Source organism: Gekko japonicus, unplaced genomic scaffold (assembly GCF_001447785.1).
Source record: "Gekko japonicus isolate JY-2015 unplaced genomic scaffold, Gekko_japonicus_V1.1 scaffold1842, whole genome shotgun sequence".
In the NCBI taxonomy this organism is placed as follows: Eukaryota; Metazoa; Chordata; class Lepidosauria; order Squamata; family Gekkonidae; genus Gekko; species Gekko japonicus.
In genome coordinates this window covers 325,660-349,636 of record NW_015173726.1, presented here as the reverse complement: position 1 = coordinate 349,636, position 23,977 = coordinate 325,660, and positions in this window count along the sequence as shown.

The following is a 23,977-nucleotide window of genomic DNA, read 5'->3' as shown; positions in this document are numbered from 1 at the left end:
CTGGCAAGTCTCCCACCAGCTGGCTCAGTGACACCTGAGGGGAAAAATCTGAAGAAGAAGAAGAAGAAGAAGAAGAAGAAGAAGAAGAAGAAGAAGAAGAAGAAGAAGAAGAAGAAGAAGAAGAAGAAGAGGAGGAGGAGGAGATTGGATTTACACCCCGCCCTTCACTTGGAGTCTCAGAGCAGCTTACAAACTCCTTTCCTTTCCCCCTCCCCACAACAGACACCCTGTGAGGTGGGTGGGGCTGAGAGAGCTCTGACACAAACTGCTCTTTTTCAAGGACAGCTGTGCCAGAGCTTGTGACTGACCCAAGGTCACATCAGCAGCTGCAAGTGGAGGAGTGGGGGAATCAAACCCGGTTCTCCCAGATTAGAGTCCGCACACTTAACCACGACACCAAACTGGTGAATCCTCTGCCCCCAGCGGGGATCTGGGAACTCTACTTCAGGACGATCATTGCCCCCAAAAAGACCTCTCCAAAAGTCTAGTCCAATCAAATGTGGGGGTACCTCTTTGGACAAAACATCAGAAAAAGAGCAAGAACAGCAAGAAGAAAAGGAGAAGGAAGAACGAGAAGCCACACGTTTCAATGCCAAGACGTTGAGACGTTCTCAGAAGGCTGTCCTCATCCCTACTGAGGAGAAGGCCAAGGAAACCTGTTGTGGTCAGTGTGTCCTGGAACGTGAGGGAAAGCAGTGCTCTCCTCACATTCTTGGAAGTCAAGTCTCCTTTAGAGGCACTGAGTAAACGTAATGACAGATTAATGAAATTGCAAGATAAACTGTTTTTTCCACTTGGGAGTCGGTGCGATGAGTTTCCTAACTTGCCAGAAGCTAACACCACGGTGGAGGAGATATTTTTTTAATGATCAGTTGGGGAAAGAACTGCAGGAAACATCAGTGGGTCGCGCCTGAATTAGATGTTATTATTATTATTTTTCCCGCAGCATGGCGTTGCCACGAGGCTCAGGTCGACGGTATATAAGGTCTCCTCTCCCAGTCCATGACAAACCATCGCACTAAGTCATCTGCTTCGGGAACAAACACACGGTAAGTTGCACTGTCGTGGTTTGAGGTTCATTCTGTCCTTGCTCTCATCTCGTTTGGATGCATGAGTTGTGTCCTACCGCTCTGCGCAGCTAAGCTCCGGGTCAGTTGGAGGGTTCTTGCCCCAGAAGAAGGACCCATACTTAGCTGAGAAGAGAAGAAGGAACCAACCCAGAATGATGAGTTGTATGTATTTATCGTGGGGGTTGGCTGGGGGGAGCATATACACGGCTTTTTTTCTGGGGGGAATGTGCCGGAACAGCGTTCCGGAACCTCTTTGACAAAATTCTTTTTTTTAAATGTTTAAATGCTCATGGGTTTTCAGGATATTTATTTATTCATTTATTTATTTGATCTATACCCCGCCCTCCCCACCGGGGCAGGCACAGGGTGGGGTATAATTCAAAAAAATAAATAGATAGATTGACTCCATTTCCCTCTTGAGAATTCTGGCATTTCTTTTTTTTTTAAAAAAAAGCCCTAGGTGTATGTATTAATGTGACACGTTTAGAAGGCCATGTAGCAGTAACCAGTGCTCCCTCTAAGCTGTGGAGCCTCGTGAGCAAAGATTCCACTTTGTGAGCTGCCGGCATTAAAGTTGTGAGCGAGCGATTCGGGTACTGCATAAATTAGCTTGCCCTGGAGCCGTCCTTCCTGAGCAAAGACAAAAATGTGTGAGCGGGAGGCTAAAAAACTGTGAGCTGGCTCACGCTAACTCAGCTTAGAGGAAACGCTGGTAGGGACAGTACCAAGAGAAGAGCAAGTTTTGTGTACTTGATTATGTTGGCGTCAAAACCAATTTAACTTGAGGAGCGTTTCCAAAATTCTCATCTTCCCAATTTCTTGCCAGATTTTGGAAGTTTTGATCTGAAGTGGAACCAATATTCCCCCTTTGTTCCTTTTTTTAAATTTCTGATTCCCCCCCCCCCAAATAAGGCAGATTGCACTCGGTCTATTGTTGTAGAGGGATTTCTCTTTGCATGACTCTCCTGCAGGCTGTCTTTGCTTTTGTTCTATACTGAAAAGATGCATGTGCTGATCTTGCTGAGCCCATCTGCATGCCCCCCAGGGCATTTCAGAGGCCATGAGAAATTGCACCATTGGAACCCCTAGATGAGAGACCAAAAACATTTTGGGGGGAGACCAAAAACATTTTGGGGGGATGAGACGGTGGGGGAGATGTGTCTCTGTCAACCCCACCCCCAACTGTATCTGAAGACGTTTGCCTGCACACAAAAGCTCATACCCTGAGTAAAACTTTGTTGGTCTTAAAGGTGCCCCTGTACTCAAACTTGGTTCCCAAAAAAGTTTCCTTAAATAGAGTTTGGAATGAGCAAACTGATAGGCAATAGATTTAGATTTAGGACTGTGGGGGGGAAAGTCCAGGATCGGACCTGGGCAGGAGATGCGGGGTATATTTCTTCACACAACCTATTGTTAACTTGTGGGTCTTAATGACACCGGATGTAGTGACAGCTACTCATTTAGATGGCCCTGAAACAGCATTACACACATTCACGGAGATGAAGTCCATCCATGGCCTTCTAGGGCACCTGATCAGCCTGTTTGAGAAGCAGGTTGCTGGATGAGATGGTCCATTGGTCTGATCAAAAAGTGTTCTTATGCTCTCATGAGAATCCCATAGAGCATCAGGTAGGTAGCAGCGTTGGTCTGCAGTAGAAGAGTGGGAGGGCTTCTAGTGTCCTGGCCCCACTGCTGGACCTCCTGATGGCACCTGGTATTTTTGGCCACTGTGTGACACAGAGTGTTGGACTGGATGGGCCTTTGGCCTGATCCAACATTGGCTTCTCTTATGTTCTTATAGGAACTCTCGGGGGAAATCCAGGAGCACCTCAAAGATCCAGGAGATTTCCACGGTATAAGCTTTTGAGAGTCCACATTCCCTTTGTCCGATACCTTTGACTCTCGAAACTTCGTACCCTGGAAACCTTGTTGGTCTTTCAGTTGCTATTACAGTCAAATCTTGCTCTACCACAAAGCATCAGTTTCTTCAGATGGTCTTAGGTTGTTTGCTGGCTCGAAAGATGGGTAGACATGCTTATTTTTAAATGTCTGAGTTGCATTCTCAGTAGATGGTTCTCATGGTGAACAACCACGGAACCTATTTGCACGGTACTTCCAAATCCTTTGTGTCTCTCTGCTTGGTTTGTTCTTTCTGCAGTTCTGCTGCCAGAAGGGAAATCAGAATAGGGATTTGAGGGGGGGGGGGAGATGAGAAATCCATTCATTTTTCTCACTGAGACTCAAGGCTGGCTACGCGGTATAAGTCAACAGGATGATACACCTAATAAGCAACGTCATTGGACAAAGATGATAGAAATCTGAAACAAAGTATAAATTTATTTTATTTTATCTATTCATATGTATAGCTCTCCCTTCCCGCAAGTGGGCTCAGGGCAGATAACAACACATAGTAATACAATAAATACGATTAAAATTTAAATACAATAATATAACACCAAAATTGGTGGTCACAGCCCAATGTCAAAAATTGAGTGGTTGGGAGAGGAATCCCTGGCTCATTAGTATGGATAAGTAGCCAGGTATTATTGGGTGGAAGACAGGGGACAGACTCCTCAGGGAGGCCATATTGGGACACCTGCCACCTTGGCCAAAGGCCTGGTGGAACAGCTCCATCTTACAGGCCCTGCAAAATTGAAGAAGGTCCCGCAGCGCTCTGATCTCAATAGGGAGCATGTCCCACCAGGCAGGGGCCAAGGCAGAAAAAGCCCTGGCCCTGGTCAAGGCAGGATGGACATCCTTCGGGCCAGGAACCACCAGGAGATGTTGATCCATAGAGTATAACGCTCTTTGGGGCACATATGCGAAGAGGTAGTCCCTCAGATGTGTTGGTCCCAGGCCATGTAAGGCTTTAAAGGTGATTACCAACACCATGAAGCAAATCCAGAACTCAACCAGTAACCAATGCAATGATACGTTAAGCAATGCCGAACTGGTATGACACGAGGAGTAAACAATGCAGAGAGAGCAAAATAATGCCTAGAGCAGAGATATCATACATACTATGGTGGTGCTGGAAATGGCTGTTGAGTCACAGTCCACTTAAGGTGGCCTCAGAGGATTTTCCGGGCAAGAGACTTCTTTGGTGGTCTCCCATCGAAGTACTGAACAGGAGCCACTCTGCTGATCAGCCAAGATCCGATGACATTGGGCTAGCCTGGGCCATCCAGGTCAGGGAAATACGAAGTCCACACAATCCAGTTCCTTTCTTAAAGCACCTTCCTGAACTATCCTAACTCGTATTATTTTGTACTGAAACTCTGAGCCACCGAATGTCACCTCTAGAGCTAAGCCCTCTCTGGTTGAATTTTCTTTGGCTTTCTCAGGACTCGCAAGATGTATTTCCATCAACTGAATCCCGAACTCGTGGACGTGTCTCACCTCCACTTCCCGGAAAGCGGCCTCAATGTCTTGATCCGGCAGAGCCCAGATTGTCTACCGTCACACGACTCTTCCCTCTGCACGAGACCATGCGGCGTCAAGTGCCCTTCTAAATACGACCCTTGTCAGAGGGTGTGCCGTCCCAGTGTCCCCGTCTGCCGGCCCAGATATATGGACCCCTGTAGGCCTTATTGTGTGAGGCCTCGGTGTGTGTCTCCATGCCGTCCTTACTGTCCGAGTCCATGCGCACCTCAGTGTATGTCTCCATGCCGTCCTTACTGTCCGAGTCCATGCGCACCTCAGTGTGTGGTGCCTTGTCGCCCTTACTGTCCGAGTCCATGCGCACCTCAGTGTATGTCTCCATGCCGTCCTTACTGTCCGAGTCCATGCGCACCTCAGTGTGTGATTCCTTCTCGCCCGTACTGTCCAAGTCCATGTGCACCTCAATGTGTGATTCCCTATCGCCCATACTGCCCGAGTCCATGCCGTCCATCATGCTTGAGTCCGTGTCGGCCATACTGTGTGAGTCCGTGCCGGCCTCAGTGCTTGAGTCCATGTCGCCCGTACTGTGTGAGTCCGTGCGCACCTCAGTGTATGCTACCTCGCCCTCAGTGTGTGTACCCCAGACCTCTGTGTGCTCAGCCATGTCGTCCTTACTGCCCAATCCCCACCTCTCCAATATGTGTAAATCCATGCTCCCCATGTTCCCCTTGTGATTATCTGGACCTGGAGTACGTGGATCTGGATGACTATTATGACGAATACTAGGGTGCGAAGATAGCCCCCTCCCCCATTCCATCCTGCTGTCATTCCGCAGGTTCACTCTGACTGGTCTTGTGATCTGCCTTACCTTCCACGGACGATAAATCTTGAAAGAAGCGCCTCGTTTGTGGCAGTTTTCAGCTCATGAACCCTTTTCAGTTCCATACAGGTGACTGATGCACTTAGTCTCTGTGCAAAAGGGGGACTGGAGAACTTGATAGAAGGAACTCCTTTGCATATTAGGCGGCACACCCCTAATGTACCCAATCCTCCAAGAGCTTACAGTAGCCCTGTAAGAAGAGCTCTGTAAGCTCTTGGAGGATTGGCTACATTAGGGGTGTGTCGCCTAATATGCAAAGGAGTTCCTGCTACAAAAAGTCTTGATGCAATCCCATTTGGATTCCTTTTTTGCATGGAGATTTTAGCCGGTTGCCACATGGCCTTTAGCACATCAGTGACCCGTGAAGGGAAGCCAAAGACAGGATCTGAAAACTGCACAACGAACTGGGCGTGCTCAGGAATCTGAATGACACGTGAAAAGCAAACATGGTGGGGCTGCAGACTGCTGATTTGTCGGTGCAGCTGTGGGAGAAAAAAACAGTTAACTGGAAACTGGGGATAATTTGGATGGGAAGAATTTCATGAGTGTGTCTTATGAAGGTATATTGAAGCCATGAACAGATAGTATGTTTACCTGACCTGCTGTTGTACTGACCCCCCAAACCCCAATTTAATCTAATATAGTCAATTTCTGGGCTGTGCAGAATGGATATGCCAATCTACACAAACATCTCCTTCAACACCAGTGACCAAGAAGATCAAAAGGTGTTTTCAAATTCGGCTAATATTCAAACAAATTATTTTGAGGGGGGACGGATATACCAGCATATGTGTTTTCCCCCTCTCTCTTAAAGATGGTAGCAAAAGAATTTCAAACAAATATTGAATTTTCCAGTGCTCTTAACTTCAAAGACTGCTGGATTTTGGGGTGGGGTGTTATGTTGCCTTAGGAATTGTATTGCATTTGGAATCGTTGTGAAAATAATCGACAAAATGTTAAGAGTTGAAGAATATATAGACTTTAGAATTCTGACTTTAGAATTCTGAAGAAAACTGGGAAATGGTTTGGAAATCAAATGCATAGGAATTCTGAAATGTCAGCCAATGTTTAATTTGGACATAGTTATAGTTCATGCTAACTATGCCCGAGGTCAAATTCACACAACTCTCTTTCCATGACAGTCCTGAGACGAAGTCACCATAGAGAGAGGATCGTTTTCTGGGTGCTTGTGGGGAATAGATCTTACGAATCGGGATCAGCACTCACCTTCTCTTGGATCAACCCTTATTTGGAAGATCCTTGCAGAATGGAGTGACTTCTGAATTTTTCACACAAGTTCAAGTCTTTCACGAGAAGGGACTCGGTATACCAAGATCCTCAGAAACTGCCAACTTGTAGGTGGCTTCATCGCAGAATTCGAATCTGAAGTGTTGTGAATTGGACCTTGGTTTGATTTCTTTCATCTTCTGAGCTGGTGATGGACACAGTGCTTCAGATGTTCAGCTTCTCTTCTCAATGTCTCGTTAATGTCGATGTACAGTGGATTCGTTCCCTTGACGTCTTGAACTTGACATGTTGCTTTACTGGTGGTAGGACTTCTCTTCTGGCCAAAAAAACAGAACAAATTGTTCATCACCTCTGTTGAATGTTCTGGTTCGGAAACATCTCCCACTTGTCTTTCTGTTCACTGGTGATAGATCTCTTCTGTCAGAGAGGTTACTGTTTGTTACGCTACTGAATGAATTGGTAATGTAATAGCAAGAACCCATTTGTCAATCTATGTATATCAATAAATCTTCTTCTGCTTGCAAAGCCTGCCTCAAGTGTTTCAAGACTGTTGTTTTGGCTTTTCCCCACCTTCCCCAACTCCTCCAACTTCATAAGAGGTGAAGCAAGATACTATATACCCCCAGAATCTTGATTCTAAAAGAGAACAATTTAAGGAAGAAAGGAAGATGACAGATAAAATGAATGGTTGGTTGGTTGGTTGGTTGGTTGGTTGGTTGGTTGGTTGGTTGGTTGGTTGGTTGGCTGGCTGGCTGGCTGGCTGGCTGGCTGGCTGGCTGGCTGGCTGGTTGGTTGGTTGGTTGGTGGTTGGGTGGTTAGGTGGTTTCACTGCATGTTTTCACTGCGGGGAATATATAGGTATATCAAATCAAGCCTGAACTCTCCCTAGAAACTTAAAAGACTAGCCTGAGGCTATTGTACTATGGTCACATCATGAGAAGTCAAGACTCACTGGGAAGGACAATCATGCTCTGAAAAGCCGAAGGCAGTAGGAAAAGCAGAAGACCCAACCAGAGTTCCCTCTAAGCTGAGTTAGTGTGAGCTAGCTCATGGTTTTTTAGCCTCCAGCTCACACATTTTTGTCCTAGCCCAGGAAGGAGGGCTCCAGAGCAAACTAATTCATGCAGTGGCCAAATTGCTCACTCACAACTTTAATGCTAGTAGCTCACAAAGCAGATTTTTTGCTCACAAGACTCCATAGCTTAGAGGGAACATTGGACCCAACACAAGATGGGCTGACTCGATAAAGGAAGCCATGGCCCTCAGTTTGGAAGACCTCAGCAAGACTATTGATAATTGGGCATTGGTGGGGGTCCTTGAGTCATAGGGGGTGCTTTCACACACACTAAATAACACACCTGTGAGCTTCAATGCACCTTGCAACTGGATTTTATTGTGCAGAATGGCAAAATCCGCTTGCAAACAGTCGCTGAAGTGGACTGAAACTGCTTTATTTAGCATGTGTGAAAGCACTGGGGCTCCCATAAGTCAGAAGTGTCTCGACAGCACTTAACACAGAGAGAGACCCGCACTGGAGCTGCCATTGATAGACTCCTAGAACCACAGAGTCGGAAGGGGCCATACAGGCCATCTAGTCCGACCCCCTGCTCAATGCAGGTTCAGCCTTGAGCATCCCTGACAAGGGTTTGTCCAGCTGTTGCTTGAAGACTGCCAGGGAGGGGGAGCCCACCACTTCCCTAGGCAGCTGATTCCACTCTTGCACAACTCTTATTGTAAAGAAGTTTCTCCTAATACCCGACTGGCACCTTCCCGCCCTTAATTTGAACCCTTTATTTATTTATTTATTTATTTATTTATTTATTATTCTTTAAATTTGTATCCTGCCCTCCCCGAAGGCTCAGGGTGGCTAACAAGGGAATAGATGCCTAATAAAAAGAATAAAAACAGTATAAAATACAATACAATATACAACAATACAACTAATAAAATATCGGTGCTCCACTACTTACTCCAATTCATAAAATCAAGATGGTGTTCTGCAGCTGTTATAACAATACAAGAACCACATGTCCCCACAACCCTATCATCCACCAGGTACGTCTCGCACCCCCGATGGTATCCGTGCCAGCGGCGGTAAGGGTGCGGTGATGGAAAATGCGTTGGTGGAGTTCTTGCGAGTTCTCTCCTCTGCTGCCAAAGTGAACAGCTCCCCGCCCTCCTCTACATGACAGCCCTTCCAAATACTTCAAGAGAGCCATCCTGTCCCCCCTCAACCTCCTCTACTCCAGACTAAACATTCCCAAGTCCCTCAGCCTTTCCTCACAGGGCTTGGTCTCCAGGCCTCCGATCATCCTCGTCGCTCGCCTCCTCTGCACCCGCTCCATTCTGTTCACATCCTTTTTGAAGTGAATTCACAGGAAGTGTCTGAAGAGCTGAGTCAAATATCTATCTATTTATACCCCCTTCTTTCTTCCCAAAGTAGAGGTGATCAGAGAAGATATTTTAAGGCAGGGGTCCCCAACCTTTTTGAGCCTGCGGGCACCTTCAGAATTCTGACACAGGGTGGTGGGCCTGACCACAAAATGGCTGCCACATGAGGTGGTGGCGATAACCACAAAATGTCAGGGAGCAAGGAGACGTAGAACTCTTTAACCCTTTAGGCTGACACTTTCAGGCCAGGATGCCTTTTAATATGCACATCCAATCAGAAGCCCCGAAAAAGCCCCATATTTTAAAAGCACGCAATGGACACCCGCAAAAGCTTTGATGGGCACCATAATAAAAACATAAGAGAACATAAGAGAAGCCAAAGTTGGATCAGGCCAATGGCCCATCTAGTCTAACACTCTGTGCCACACAGTGGCCAAAAATACTAGGTGCCATCAGGAGGTCTTGCAGTGGGGCCCGGACACTAGAAACCCTCCCACTGTTGCCGCCCCACCAAGCACCAAGAAGACAGAGCATCACTTGCCCCAGAGTCCCTATCTATACCTTGTGGCTAATAGCCACTGATGGACTTCTGCTCCATATGCTTATCTAACTCCCTCTTGAAGCTGTCCATGCTTGTAGCCACCACCACCTCCTGTGGCAGTGAATTCCATGCCCGTGAGCACCACACAGGAGACCATTGTTCTATGAACTAATGAGTATTTTTAAAAGAGGGTGTTGAGGGACTTCCAAAAGATCTTTCCAGGAGATCCCTCGCCAAAAACATCTCCGTAAACACAGCAGTCACTAGATGAGAGGAGAGGCACTCCTATCGATTAACAACTGATGAAACAGCAGGAAGCAGAGAGTAGGACAGCTCTCACCCTGGGAGTGGACTAAGCGGTGGAGTCCTGTATGAACTGGCACTATCATAGATGACCTGGAATCAGAGCTGAGCGGAGCAGCGGCCAAGTCTGCAGATTATTCAGGACGACGAAAAGCCAAGCAAACGGTGAGGAGCTCCAAGAAGATCTCTCTGAACTGAGGGAGTGGACAACAAGATGGCAGGTGAAGCTCAGTTTGGGTAAGTGTGGGAGGACGCACACTGGATCACACTTCAAGTATACATGGAAGTGTCTGACCTGGAGGGGTCTGAGAGGGAAAGGAATCTTGGGGTCATGGTGGACAGCTCGGCGAAAATGTCAGCCCTGTGTAGTAGTGAGGAAAAAGGTCAGCTCCATCCAGCTATTAGCCACAAGGTATAGATAGGGGCTCTGGGGCAAGTGATGCTCTGTCTTCTTGGTGCTTGGGGGGGGGCAACCGTGGGAGGGTTTCTAATGTCCTGGCCCCACTGGTGGACCTCCTGAAGGCACCTGGTATTTCTGGCCACTGTGTGACACAGAGTGTTGGACTAGATGGGCCTTTGGCCTGATCCAACATTGGCGTCTCTTATGTTCTTATGTTAACACTAGAACTGATGGCTTTAAATGGTGATTTCCCACTTCTCTCAGTGCCTTGGGGAGCGGTGACTTAGAACCACAGAGTTGGAAGGGACCTCCGGGGTCATCTAGTCCCACCGCCTGCACAAAGAAGGAAATTCACACATTTGTGGAAGCAGGAACGGACAGTAGCCTTGTAAGAAGGGTTGCTAACCCTGGGTTGGAAAATTCCTGGAGATTGGGGGGCTGGAGTCTGGGGATGGTTGAGAGTGGGGAGGGAGGTGCCTCAACACGATAGAATGCTGTAGAGTTAGGGTTGCCGGGTCCCCCCTGGCAACCGGCAGGGGATGGAGGGGGTAGGGCTGCCACCTCTAGGTTGAGGATCTCCTGGAGATTTGGGGGTGGAGCCTGGCGATGAAAGGGAGCTCAGTGCCCCAGAGCCCAACCTCCAAAGCATCCGTTTTCTCCAGGGGAACTGATCTCTGTTGTCTGGATATGAGCTGTAATCCTGGGGGGGTCCCCAGGTCCCACCTGGAGGCCGGCATCCCTAGCTTGGGAATGGGGGTTAGGGTTCCCGGATCCGAGCTGAGAAAGTCCTGGAGCTTAGGAGATGGAGCCCGGGGCAGACAGGGACCTCCGTGCGGTACAACGCCACAGAGTCCGCCCTCTGAAGTAGCCATTTTCTCCAGGGGAACAGATCTCGGTCATCCGGAGATGAGATGTAATACCGGGGGATCCCCAGGTCCCACCTGGAGGCCGGCATCCCTAGGGGGATGGAGGGGTAGGGTTGCCCGATCCAGGTTGGGGAACTCCTGGAGATTTGGGGGTGGAGCCTGGGGAGGACAGGGACCTCTGTGGGGTACGATGCCATAGAGTCCACCCTCCAAAGCATCCATTTTCTCCAGGGGAATTTGACGACTGTAGTCTAGAGATGAGCTGTAATTCCGGGGGGATCCCCAAGTCCCACCTGGAAGCCGGCATCCCTATATAGAGTCCACCCTCCAAAGCATCCATTTTCTCCAGGGGAATTTGACGACTGTAGTCTAGAGATGAGCTGTAATTCCGGGGGGATCCCCAAGTCCCACCTGGAAGCCGGCATCCCTATATAGAGTCCACCCTCCAAAGCAGCCCTTTTCTCCAGGGGAACTGATCTCTGTCATCTGGAGGGGAGCTGTAATTCCAGAGGATCCCCATTTCCTACCTGGAGGCTGGCATCCCTACTTAGAGGCCACTCTCTGTAGTCTGGGAATTAGATGTAATTCTGGGAAACCTCCCTGCTCCACTGGGTGGTTGCAACCCTAACGCGTAGCCTCACCCTGACCACCTGGCAGCCAGGTGCCTCACTAGATCCTCGGGGGAAGGAACCTGGATGCTCTTGCCCACTTGGACATCAGGATGGAGCAGGGCTAAGCCGCCGAGACAAAGTCAGCCAGTCCTGCACGGCCTCAGAACAGGTGGGTTGCCAACTCCAGGTATGTAGATTCCTGGAGTTTTCTGGAAGCCTGGGATGGTTGGGGAGCCAGTTTGGTGCCGTGGTTAAGAGCGGTGGACTCTGATCTGGAGGACCAGGTTTGATACACCACTCCTCCACCTTGGGTCAGTCCCAAGTTCTCTCAGAGCTGTTCTCTCACGAGCAGTTCTTGGAAGAGTCCTCTCAGCCCCACCTACCTCACAGGTTGTCTGTTGCGGGGAGAGGAAGGGAAGGAGATTGTAAGATGCTCTGAGACACCGAGTGAAGGGCAAGGTATGAATCCAAGTCTTCTTCTCCAGTTTGGTATAGTGGTTAAGTGTGCGGACTCTAATCTGGGAGAACCGGGTTTGATTCCCCACTCCTCCACATAGCAGTCTGGCTCCATTTGACTTTGGCGGCAGCATCAACATGCGTGGAAATAAGTGAGGAGAGGAGACCTTGCCCAAATAGATTAACAGAAAAGTAAATCCATGAAAGTTATCAACTTGAATACCTGGGAAAGAGAAGGCTTAGAGGGGACATGACTGCAGTCTTCAAGTATCTGAAGGGCTGTCATGTAGAAGATGGAGCAGATCTATTCTGTCTTGCTCCAGATTGCAAGACTAGATCTAATGGGTGGAAATTACAAGGGAGTCATTACCGGCTACATATCAGGAGAAACTTCCTAACTGTAAGAGTGGTTGAGCAGTGGAACAGACTGCCTCGGGAGGTGGCGGATGCTCCTTCGCTGGACGTTTTCAAGTGGAGGCTGGACGACCATCTTTCGGGTATGTTGTAGGTATGTAGAGCTATCTTTTCGGCTATGCTCCTGCAGAGTGCAGGGGGTTGGACTAGATGACCTGCAAGGTCCCTTCCAAACCTAACATTCTATGATTCTACGAATGTAAGACTGAACATAAGATTCCTATATAGGATTTGTTCCTGAGGAAAGACCAGAGGTCTGAAACCCTTAGATATCCGGAATAAGTATTGAAAGAGAGACTGAATTTGGAGCAGGCTGCTTTTGAGAATACAAGACTGTTCGAGGGAGATAGACTGAGAGAGTCTGAAATTGTATCAACCTTTGTATTTTTTCTATGAAGGAATAAGTGTGGGTTTTTTTGGCTCTAATCTAGTCTCTTTTGTTATTGTATTGGTCTGTGGGCATCTAGCACACATCTGTATAAGGATAAAGTTTTATTTACGGCCTAAGCCAGCAGTTAACATTTGAAACACTACAAACTTAGTAGTAAAAAACAGCTATGAATAAAGGTTAAAAAGGCTTAACAGAACAGTAAAATGCATTATAAAATACATAATGAATTCCTTAGGAAGAAGAAGAAGAAGAGAATGGATTTATACCCCACCCTTCACTACCCAAAGGTGTCTCAGAGCGGCTTATAAACTCCTTTCCCTTCCCCTCCCCACAACAGACACCCTGTGAGGTGGGAGGTAGACAGTTAACAATAAAACAATTAACATTTAGCTTGCTGTGTTATTATAGATTTTCTAATTCCTAAAACACTCCATCCACATCCAGCCACTTGGTGTGTTACCTCCAAGTGCCTCTCTGAGAGGAGTTTTTTCATAATACGGGGTCTTTGCCTACTGGTTAGAGGTAAGATCTTGGGGAATGACAGAGATTTCCGGAGATTATTATAGGCCTCATTGTCGAACATAACATGTTCTAGATTTTCAATGCCTACATTACAGCAGGGGCATATGCGTTCCTCGAACGGGATTTCCTTATACTTTCCCTCTGCATTCACTAAGCGAAGAGCATCCCAGCGCATAAGTGTAAATGTTCTCCAATATTCGAGGTTTGACCGACACATCTGTATATATTTTTTTCATACCAGTTTGTCTTGTAAGCCACCTTGGTCAAATTTGTGCGGAAAGGCAGGATACGTATGTTTTAGACAAAGAGCCGGCATACAAACACCCGGCTCTGTAGTTTACGCTCCTCACCCGTCTGACTCGTCTGGATTCCTTTCCCCAGGCAGACCCCGGCCTCTTCCATGAAGGGGAGAGTCGGGCCCTGGAGGCTGCAGGCTCAAGTTGAGCCGGATCAGCCAGTTGGGCCCTGCCCCGAGCTGGCACACCCTTTCCTTTTCCACCCTCCCTCAAGAGCTGAACTCTTGTTCCTTTTCTGTCCCGGGACTACGAGCACACATAAAGCCTCAGTCATCAGGACGGCATTCGGAGAGGACGGTCCAAACGGGACTCCCTGCATCAAACTGACATCTTGGGACCACCAATGTAAGCCCCTTGAAATTGTTCTGGGAATGGTTAAACGCTTATAAGGGGGATCCACCCCCAGTTTAAACGCTCTGATGAACCAATTCTGCAGTGGCCGCATTTTTCGCCTAGCCCATGGAACCACAAATACAGATGTAGCCATAAGACCCAGTAACCTCTGAATCCTTAATGCCCTCTGATGAGGATTAGATCTGCAGCCTGCAATCATCCTTTTCAACACAACTGCTCTTTCCTTTGGTAGATACATCTCGCCCAGGCTGGAATTTAATACTGCCCCTATAAATGGCTGAGGTCTTTCCCATCTGGTCCTTTTAACTGAAGATAACTGTCTCTATCTGTCTGTCATCTATCTATCTGCCTTCCTATCTATCTGTCTGTCTGTCTGTCTATCTATCATATATCTATTATCTATCTATCATCTATCTGTCATCTATCTATCATCTATCTATCATCTATCTGTCTGTCATCTAACATCTATCTGTCTGTCTGTCATCTATCTGTCTGTCTGTCTGTCTGTCTGTTTATCTATCTATCTATCTATCTATCTATCTATCTATCTATCTATCTATCTATCTATCTATCTATCTATCTATCTATCTATCTATCTATCTATCTATCTATCTATCTATCTATCTATCTATCTATCTATCTATCTATCTATCTATCTATCTATCTATCTATCTATCTATCTATCTATCTATCTATCTATCTATCTATCTATCTATCTATCTATCTATCTATCTATCTATCTATCTATCTATCTATCTATCTATCTATCTATCTATCTATCTATCTATCTATCTATCTATCTATCTATCTATCTACCATCTATATCATCTATCTATCTATCTATCATCTATCTGTCTGTTTGTCATCTGTCTGTCTGTCTGTCTGTTTATCTATCTATTTATCTATCATCTATCTATCTATCTATCTATCTATCTATCATCTATCTATCTATCTATCTATCTATCTATCTATCTATCTATCTATCTATCATCTATCTATCATCTATCTATCATCTATCTATCTGTCTGTCTGTCTGTTTGTCATCTGTGTGTCTGTCTGTCTGTCTGTCTATCTATCTTGACATAAGAACATAAAAAGAGCCTAATGTGCTATGGTTTCGAACACACAGGCCACGAAGAAGCTACAATGAGGCCACACTGCCTGGCCTGATGCCCTTGATAAGCCTCTGGGCAAGCCAATACCAGGCTCTCCATCTACCATGTGGAAAACAGGGCATATCTGAGCACGATTTCAGCATTTTACAAAACCCTCCATGCCCATTTTGCACCCTAGGACAGGTGTCATAGAATCAAAGAATTCAAAAATCACAGAGTTTGAAGGGGCCATACAGCCATGTAGTCCAACCCCCCTGCTCAAAAGAACATAAGAAGAACCCTGCTGGACCAGACCAATGGTCCATCTAGTCCGGCATCCCATCACACAGAGTGGCCAACCAGTTCCTCTGGAGGGCCAACAACAGGTCAGAGAGGCTGAGACCTCCCCTGATATTGCCCCCTGGTTCTGAGATTCAGAGGATTGGTGCCTCTGAATGTGGAGGTTCCCCTGAGCCACCACAGCTAGTAGCCACTGATAGACTTATCCTCCATGAATCTCTCTAACCCCCTTTAAAACCGGTTGACTCCTGTGGCCATCAGTACATCCTCTGGCAGCGAATCCCACATTTTAATCTCTCTCTGTGTAAAGTAGTCTTTCCTTTTGTCTGTCCTGAACCTACTGCCCATCAGCTTCACTGGATGCCCTCAAGCTCTGCTATTGGGGGGAGAGGGAGAAAATGTTCTCTGGGTCCACTCTCTCCACCCCCTGCATAATTTTATAAACCTCTCTCATGTCCCCCCACCACCACTTAGTCATCTCTTTCCTAACTGAAAAGTCCCAGTCTCACCAGCCTTTCCTCCTAGGGAAGAAGCTCCAACCCCCTAATCCTCTTGGTCGCCCCTCTTCTGTACTTCTCTCAGCTCTGCAATGTCCCTTTTGATGTACGATGACCAGAACTGTACATAATATTCCAAGTGAGGCCGCACCATAGATCTATTCATGGGCATTTCCCGTCCACCCCTCCATGTGTTTGGCACGCCTGCAGATAGGGTTGTCCAGGGCTATTTTTGGGCAGGAACGCACAGGAATGGAGTTCCGGCTGGCTCCCGAGTTGGCCACGCCCAGCAGGAACTCATTATCATAATAGGCCACACCCAACAGCAGGAACTCATTAGGATTGGCTACATTGGGGGTGTGTGGCCTAACATGCAAAGGAGTTCCTGCTACAAAAAAAGGCCCTGGGTTTTGACAACAAACAGGGTAAACAGAATAAGAAGCAAAAGGTGGGTGTGGCTGGATTACCACACTTCTGGTAACATGGAGGTGTGGCCTAATATGCCAATGAGTTGCGCTGTCAGAGGTGTGGCCTAATATGCTATATAATTATTTTTATTTTCAAAATTTTCCAGAGTTATATACAAACAGAATTTTTACATTACAGTTTGGGGGTTAACCACACACGTTATCATCATACCACTTAATGACTTTTTGCCATTTCTGATTAAATTGTTCTCTTGTTTTTCCCGCTAGAAACATATTTAGTTTATCCATTTCCATTATTTCATAGAGGTGTGGCCTAATATGCTAATGAGTTCTTGCTGTTGGGTGTGGCCTATTATGCTAATGAGTTCCTGCTGGGCTTTTTCTACAAAAAGAGCCCTGGGGTTGTCACTGTTCCCTCTAAGCTGTGGAGTCTTGTGAGCAAAAATTCTACTTTGCGAGCTACCGGCATTAAAGCTGTGAGCGAGCGATTCGGCTACTGCGTCAATTAGTTTGCTCTGGAGCCCATCCTTCCTGAGCTGAGACAAAAACGTGTGAGCCAGAGGTTAAAAAACTGTGAGCTAGCTCACAGCGACTCACCTTAGAGGGAACACGGGTTGCCATTCCCCCGGTGGGGCCAGGGGATCCCTCGAGAAACCCTCTCCCGGCGCCACTGACATTGGCGTGATTTATTTATTTATTCATTTATTTTTATTCTTTGGATTTATATCCCGCCCTCCCCGAAGGCTCAGGGCGGCTAACAAGGGCATGAAATGACAGATTATAACAACAAAACAATATAAAATTATTATACAGAGTACTACAGTTAATTCAAATTAATTCAAAATAAAATTGGTGCTCCAATACTCAACTCTGAATCATGCAACCAAGGTGGTGTTCGAAAGACGTTATAACTGAGCCACAACAGCGATATATGTCCCCACAACCCTGTCATCCACTAGGGACGACCCGCACCCCCGAATGATATCCGCACCCACGGTGGTAGAGTGCAGTGATGGAAAGGCGTTGATGGAAATATGGTGGCGGCGGCTCCTACTCAAAAGCCTGGCGGAAGCCCAGGAGCGATGTCATCATGTTTCCAATGTTTGGGGGGGTAGCTCTAGGTTTTGGGCAAAACCAGGGGTCGTTTCGTAGAAAAAGAGCTAGGGGAACTCATTAGCATAACTCATTAGCATATGCCACACCCCCTGACATCACCGGAAGTGTGTCATAAGGCCACACACCCCGCCCCCAATGGTCCCGGCCGCCGCCGCCAGCCTTGCAGCTCCATGAGGGGCTCGGTGGTGGACCTGCAAGGCCGGCGGGAGTGCAAGGAAGCCCCACGAAGGTCCTCTCTGGCCCCAGGCAGGCAGGGGTGGGGAGAGGCAGGGAGGAAGCAACTTACCCTCCCTCTTCTCCTGCCTCCTCCTGGCTGAATGAGGTCCAGAAGCGGGGCGGCCGGAAGCGGGGCGGCCGGAAGAAGGGAGCGGGGCTTCATCATGTGCCCCGCCCCCTGTACCTCACCGGGGGAACTGCGTTCCCCCGCGATCCCCCCCGAAATGACCTCTGGGCAAAACTCTATGGTTTTGAGGCCCCCCAAAACCAGAGTTTTGCCCAAAACCTAGAGTGTCACCCCACAGTGTCGGAAACGTAATGACATCACAGCAGAACAGCTCAAAGAAGGATTGGGAGTCCCCCCATCGGCATCCATCTGGGGGTAGAGATTGGGAAATTACATCACACAACACTGTGACGTCACTTCCAGGTGCGTACCCAGAAGTGATCTCATGATGTCACACAACACTCTAGCAATTCCCCTAATCTCTATGATTTAAACCAGAGGGATTGGGGGACTTCGTAGAATACCACACAATGCCATTTCTTTCCCTCCAATTTTGTTCCCACCACTCCACAGAGAGAGTGCAGTGGCCAGAGCAGTGGGGCAGGGCATTGCCCAACACAGCAGGCAACTATTCCACAACCTGTTCCCAAACCATCATGGGCTTGAGCAGATGGGTGGGCTGGGGAAACGGTTGCCAATTCCAGATTGGGAAATTCTCACCAGAGAAACTGGTTGGCCACTGTGTAATACGGGATGCTGGATTAGATGGGCCACTGGTGTGAGTGACCCAGCAGGGCTCTTCTTATGGTCTTATCGGGGGGAAGGCCTCAGGCTCTATGGCCTGTTGATAGCCCTCCAGAGGAACTAGTTGGCCACAGTGTGGGACAGGATGCTGGACTACATGGACCCATGGTCTGATCCAGCAAAGCTTATATTTTTATGAAGGCCTCAGCCTCTAAGCCCTGTTGTTGGACCTCCAGAGGAACTGGTTGACCACAGTGTGAGACAGGATGCTGGACTAGATGGACCACTGGTCTGATCCAGCAGGGCTCCTTCTAATGTTCTTCTCAGGGGAAGGCCTCGGCCTCTCTGCCCTGTCGTTGGCCCTCCAAAGGAACTGGTTGGCCACACTGTGAGACAGGATGCTGGACTAGATGGACCCCTGGTCTGATCCAGCAGGGCTCTTCTGATGTTCTTATGAAGGCCTCAGCCTCTCTGCCCTGTGGTTGGCCCTCCAGAGGAACTGGTTGGCTGCTGTGTGAAACAGGAAGCTGGACTAGATCGACCATCAGTCTGATCCAGCAGGGCTGTTCGTATGAGTTTTGGGGGGTGGAGTCCAGGTAGATTGGGGGTTCCAGAGGGGAGGGGCCTCAGCAGGATAGAACACCATAGAGTCCACCTTCCAATGCACCCATGTTCTCCAGGGGAGCTGATGTGTGTGGTCTGGAGATCAGCCATCATTCCAGGAGATCTCCCGAACTCACCTGCAGCTTGACAAACCTATTTGGGAAGGCTGGAGAGGCATGTGAGGGAAAGGAGATGAGCCTTGGCATCTCTTGGCACTCTTCCTGAACAAACAAAAGTAATGCTGGCTAAGCCAGGGTGGAGATGCCCAAAATGCTGTTGGCCAGCATGTTACAACCCACACTTCGATGTTGGATGAATAGTTTGATGATGGTGTAGATCAGCCACTTGATAACACCTACTTTAATCCGCCTAATCTTGTCTCATCCTTTCCTTTAAGAGGCGTTGGAATAATGACCTCTCCTCCCGAGGATGATCCGCCTCCTAGCAGTGCCTTGTCTTGCTTCCTTGAGCTAGGCAACCGACGGAGGCCTTTGTTGGGGTGGCCAGTCTCCAGGCGGTGGCTGAAATCTCCCGAGATACAATTGATAAGAACATAAGAACATAAGAGACGCCAATGTTGGATCAGGCCAAAGGCCCATCCAGCCCAACACTCTGTATCACACAGTGGCCAGAAATACCAGTGCCATCAGGAGGTCCACCAGTGGAGCCAGGACATCAGAAGCCCTCCCACTGTTGGCCCCCCCAAGCACCAAGAAGACAGAGCATCACTTGCCCCAAAGCCCCTATCTATACCTTGTGGTTAATAGCCACTGATGGACCTCTGCTCCATATGCTTATCTAATTCCCTTTTGAAGCCATCCATTTTCATGGAGTGCCCACGAGTTCTTGTATTGTGAGAAAGGGAGAAAAGTACCTCTTTCTCTACCTGCTCTTTCCCATGCATAATCTTATAAACCTCAATCATGTCACCCCTCAGTCGTCGTTTCTCCAAGCTAAAGAGCCCTAAGTGCCTTAACCTTTCCTCATAGGGAAAGTGTTCCAACCCTTTGATCATTCGAGTTGCCCTTTTCTGCACTTTTTCCAAAGCTAGAATATCCTTTTTAAGGTGTGGTGACCAGAACTGCACACAGTATTCCAAATGAGGTCGCACCATTGATTTATATAGGGGCATGATGATATTGGCTGATCTGTTTTCAATACCCTTCCTAATAATCCCTAGCATAGCATTGGCCTTCTTTATTGCAGTCACACACTGTCTCCAGGCAACAGAGATCAGTTCACCTGGATAAGGGCCCATTCTGCATCCTAGAATCATAGAGCCGGAAGGAACCACCGAAGTCATCTAATCCAACCCCCTGCTAAATGCAGGGATTTCACAAATACCTCCCTCAGGGACTGCTGTTCCATGCCCAGAAGATGACAAAAAAACCTCCAGGATCCCTGGACAAACTGGCCTGGAGAAAAACTGCTTCCTGACCCCAAAGTGATGATCAGCATTTCTCTGGGCGTGTAAGAAAGGGCCACAAGGACTAAGCGCCCCTGTTTTACCAAACCCACACTGAAACAGAAATTCCCCTCTAGATTGCATGCCGCTTTCACTTTCTTCGATTGTCAGGTTTTATGGTAGCCTCCACACCGCCTGCCGGTTTCACTTCCTTTGCTCTCTCAGTTTTATGGTACCGTCTGCATAGATCTATGGCCGTTCTGTGGCCGGGTGATTCTGCAGTCAGTACGGCGTTGGCCCGGGGTATTTGAATGTGGTTTCGGGCCGCATCATTTTTCTGTTCCAGTGCAGGTTTGGTAAAATGACGGAGCAAGAGCTAGATGCAGAATAGGCCAAGATGGCTGCTTTGGAAAGTACACTCTGTGGCATTATACCCCACTGAAATCCCTCCCCTACCCAAACCCCACCCATCTCCGGCTCCAGCTCCAAAACCTATTTGGGAAGGCTGGAGAGGCATGTGAGGGAAAGGAGATGAGCATTGGCATCTTTTGGCACTCTTCCTGAACAAACAAAGGTAATGCTGGCTAAGCCAGGGTGGAGATGCCCAAAATGCTGTTGGCCAGCATGTTACAACCCACACTTCCGTGGTCATGTGGCCGGCAAGACTAAACACCAAGGCACACGGAACGCTGTTACCTTCCCACTGAAGTGGTACCTATTTATCTACTTGCAATTTCTTGCTTTCGAACTGCTAGGTTGGCAGGAGCTGGAACTAGAGACGGGAGCTCACTCCGTCATGCGGCACACTCGGGACTAGAACTGCTGAAACTTTCATATTTTTTATAATGTAGTTGTTAGCTTGACCTTCTTAGTTCGCAGCTGATTTTGGGTTGAGTTTCCTCCCCCCCCCCTTTTTTTGCAGTTTCAGCCTCCCAGTGCCCCCAGAAGTGACATAACCGAGTTACCTGGAAACGTTAGGGATGCTCTGACATTTGCTTTAACCATCGAGTTTTACCCAAATGCCAGAGCATCCCTGGTGATGTGGCTGATGTCACTTCTGGGTGCACAGGAAGTGATGTCAGCATATGGCTGGTGACATAAGTGTATTCCTAATGACATGATTATGTCACCATATGAGGGCTGCCCCCAGCAACATAAGTCTCACACTCATTGCTGGGGAAAACTGGTTGCCAGTTTGGTGTAGTGGTTAAGAATGGAGGAGTCTAACTTGGAGAACTGGGTTTGATTCCCCGCTCCTTCACATGCAGCCAGCTGGGTGACCTGGGATCAGTCACTGTTCTCTCAGCGCTGTTCTCTCAAGAGCAGTCCTCCAAAGAGCTCTCTCAGCCCCACCTACCTCGCAGGGTGTCTGTTGTGGAAAGAGGAAGGGAAGGAGATTGTGAGCTGCTCTGAGTGAAGAGCAGGGTATAAATCTAATCTCCTCCTCCTCCTCCTCCTCCTCCTCCTCCTCCTCCTCCTCCTCTTCTTCTTCTTCTCCTTATTCTCCTTCTTCTCCTTCTTCTTCTCCTTCTCCTTCTTCTCCTTCTCCTTCTCCTTCTCCTTCTCCTTCTCCTTCTCCTCCTCCTCCTCCTCCTCCTCCTCCTTCTCCTTCTTCTTCTCCTTCTTCTTCTTCTTCTTCTCCTTCTTCTCCTCCTTCTTCTCCTTCTTCCACACCCATTTTATTCATGTTAGCAACTGAACTCACAGAAGGTGCCAAACCTGAGTCAAAGCTGGCGCCCCATCCAAGGCCACCATGAAGTTCTAACTAAAGGACAGAATGAAAAGAGAACAGCCCACCCCATATTGTTTTCAACAGTGAAGCCATTGGCCAGAGTTGCATGCAAAAAGAGTCAGTGGGCAGAGAGAAGAGAAGAGAATTGAATTTATACCCCGCCCTTCACTACCCAAAGGAGTCTCAGAGCGGTTGACAAACTCCTTTCCCTTCCCCTCTCCACAACAGACACCCTGCGAGGTAGGTGGGGCTGAGAGAGCTCTTGACAGAAACCACTCCATTCAAAACGACAACAGGTACCCTGTGATGTGAGTGGAGCTGAGAGAGCTCTGAGAGAACTGCCCTTGAGAGAACAGCTTTGAGAGAACTTGTGACTGACCCAAGGTCACACCAGCAGCTGCATTCCACCATTCATAACTGTACTGAAGAAGAGGAGATTGGATTTATACCCCGCCCTTCACTACCCAAGGGAGTCTCAGAGCAGCTTACAAACTCCTTTCCCTTCCCCTCCCCACAACAGACACCCTGTGAGGTAAAAGAAGAAGAAGAAGAGATTGGATTTATACCCCACCCTTCACTACCCACGGTAGTCTCACAGTGGCTTACAAACTTCTTTCCCTTCCCCTCCCCACAACAGACACCCTGTGAGGTAGGTGGGGCTGAGAGAGCTCTGACAGAAACTACCTTCACTCCATTCAAAACTACAAGCCAGGTAAAAAACTAGTTTCTGACCAGGAGATGAACTCGCTGCACCTGGGGACATTTTCCTGCCCGAACACATCACGATTGCGAAGTGCGATACAGTTTCGGTACCCTCTGTGCATTCCTTTAAAAAGGAACGAAGGAGACGCTCGGTTCTTACGAATGGCCTGAAGCCAAATCCCTTTCCCTTTTGTGGCGTCCCAGGCAAGCCGCCGATCTTAGGTTGTCGAACCCCTTCTTCCCACACAACCCTAAGGATATTTTTAACTGAATCCTAGAAAGGTTTAATTTGGCCGCCTCGTTCTTCGTTCTCGAGTCATCCCTTTTCTTGTGTGTGTGTTGAACAACATCTGGCTGCTTCCAGTTTATGAATTAATGACCTTCAAAATGCCCTATCGTTCACCACCTTCTTCAGGTCTTGCAAACTGAGGGACACTGGCCAGTGTTCCCTCTAAGCTGAGTTTGTGTGAGCCAGATCACAGTATTTTAGCCTCCGGCTCACACATTTTTTTTCCTCTTAGCTCAGGAAGGAGGGCTTCAGAGCAAACTAATTGATGCAGCAGCCAAATGGCTCCCTCACGATTTTAATACCAGTTGCTCACAAAGTAGAATTTTTGCTCACAAGACTCCACAGCTTAGAGGGAGCATTTGGTAGTGGGGGCTCCTAGTTGAAAGCCTGGCGGAAGATCTCCATCTTGCAGGCCCTGCGGAATATCATGATGAGGTCCCACTCCTCTCCAAAAACCCAACTTCCCCAGGCTCCATCTCCAAAATTTTGCAACCCAGTGTTGGAAACCCTAGAACTGGACCTTCAGGCCTCTCCCATTGATCTCTGGGGGTGTTCTTGTCATTTATTTTAGTACTTCCTTTCAGGGGTCATTTCCTGCAGGAGCGCACAGTAGCGGAGCTCCGGCAGTAAAGAGCCCAGGGGGTGGGCACATGCAACAAGCCCCACCTCCTGCTCCCAGCAGCCCTCTGTCAGAGCAAGAAGCAGCCAGCTAAGTTCCAG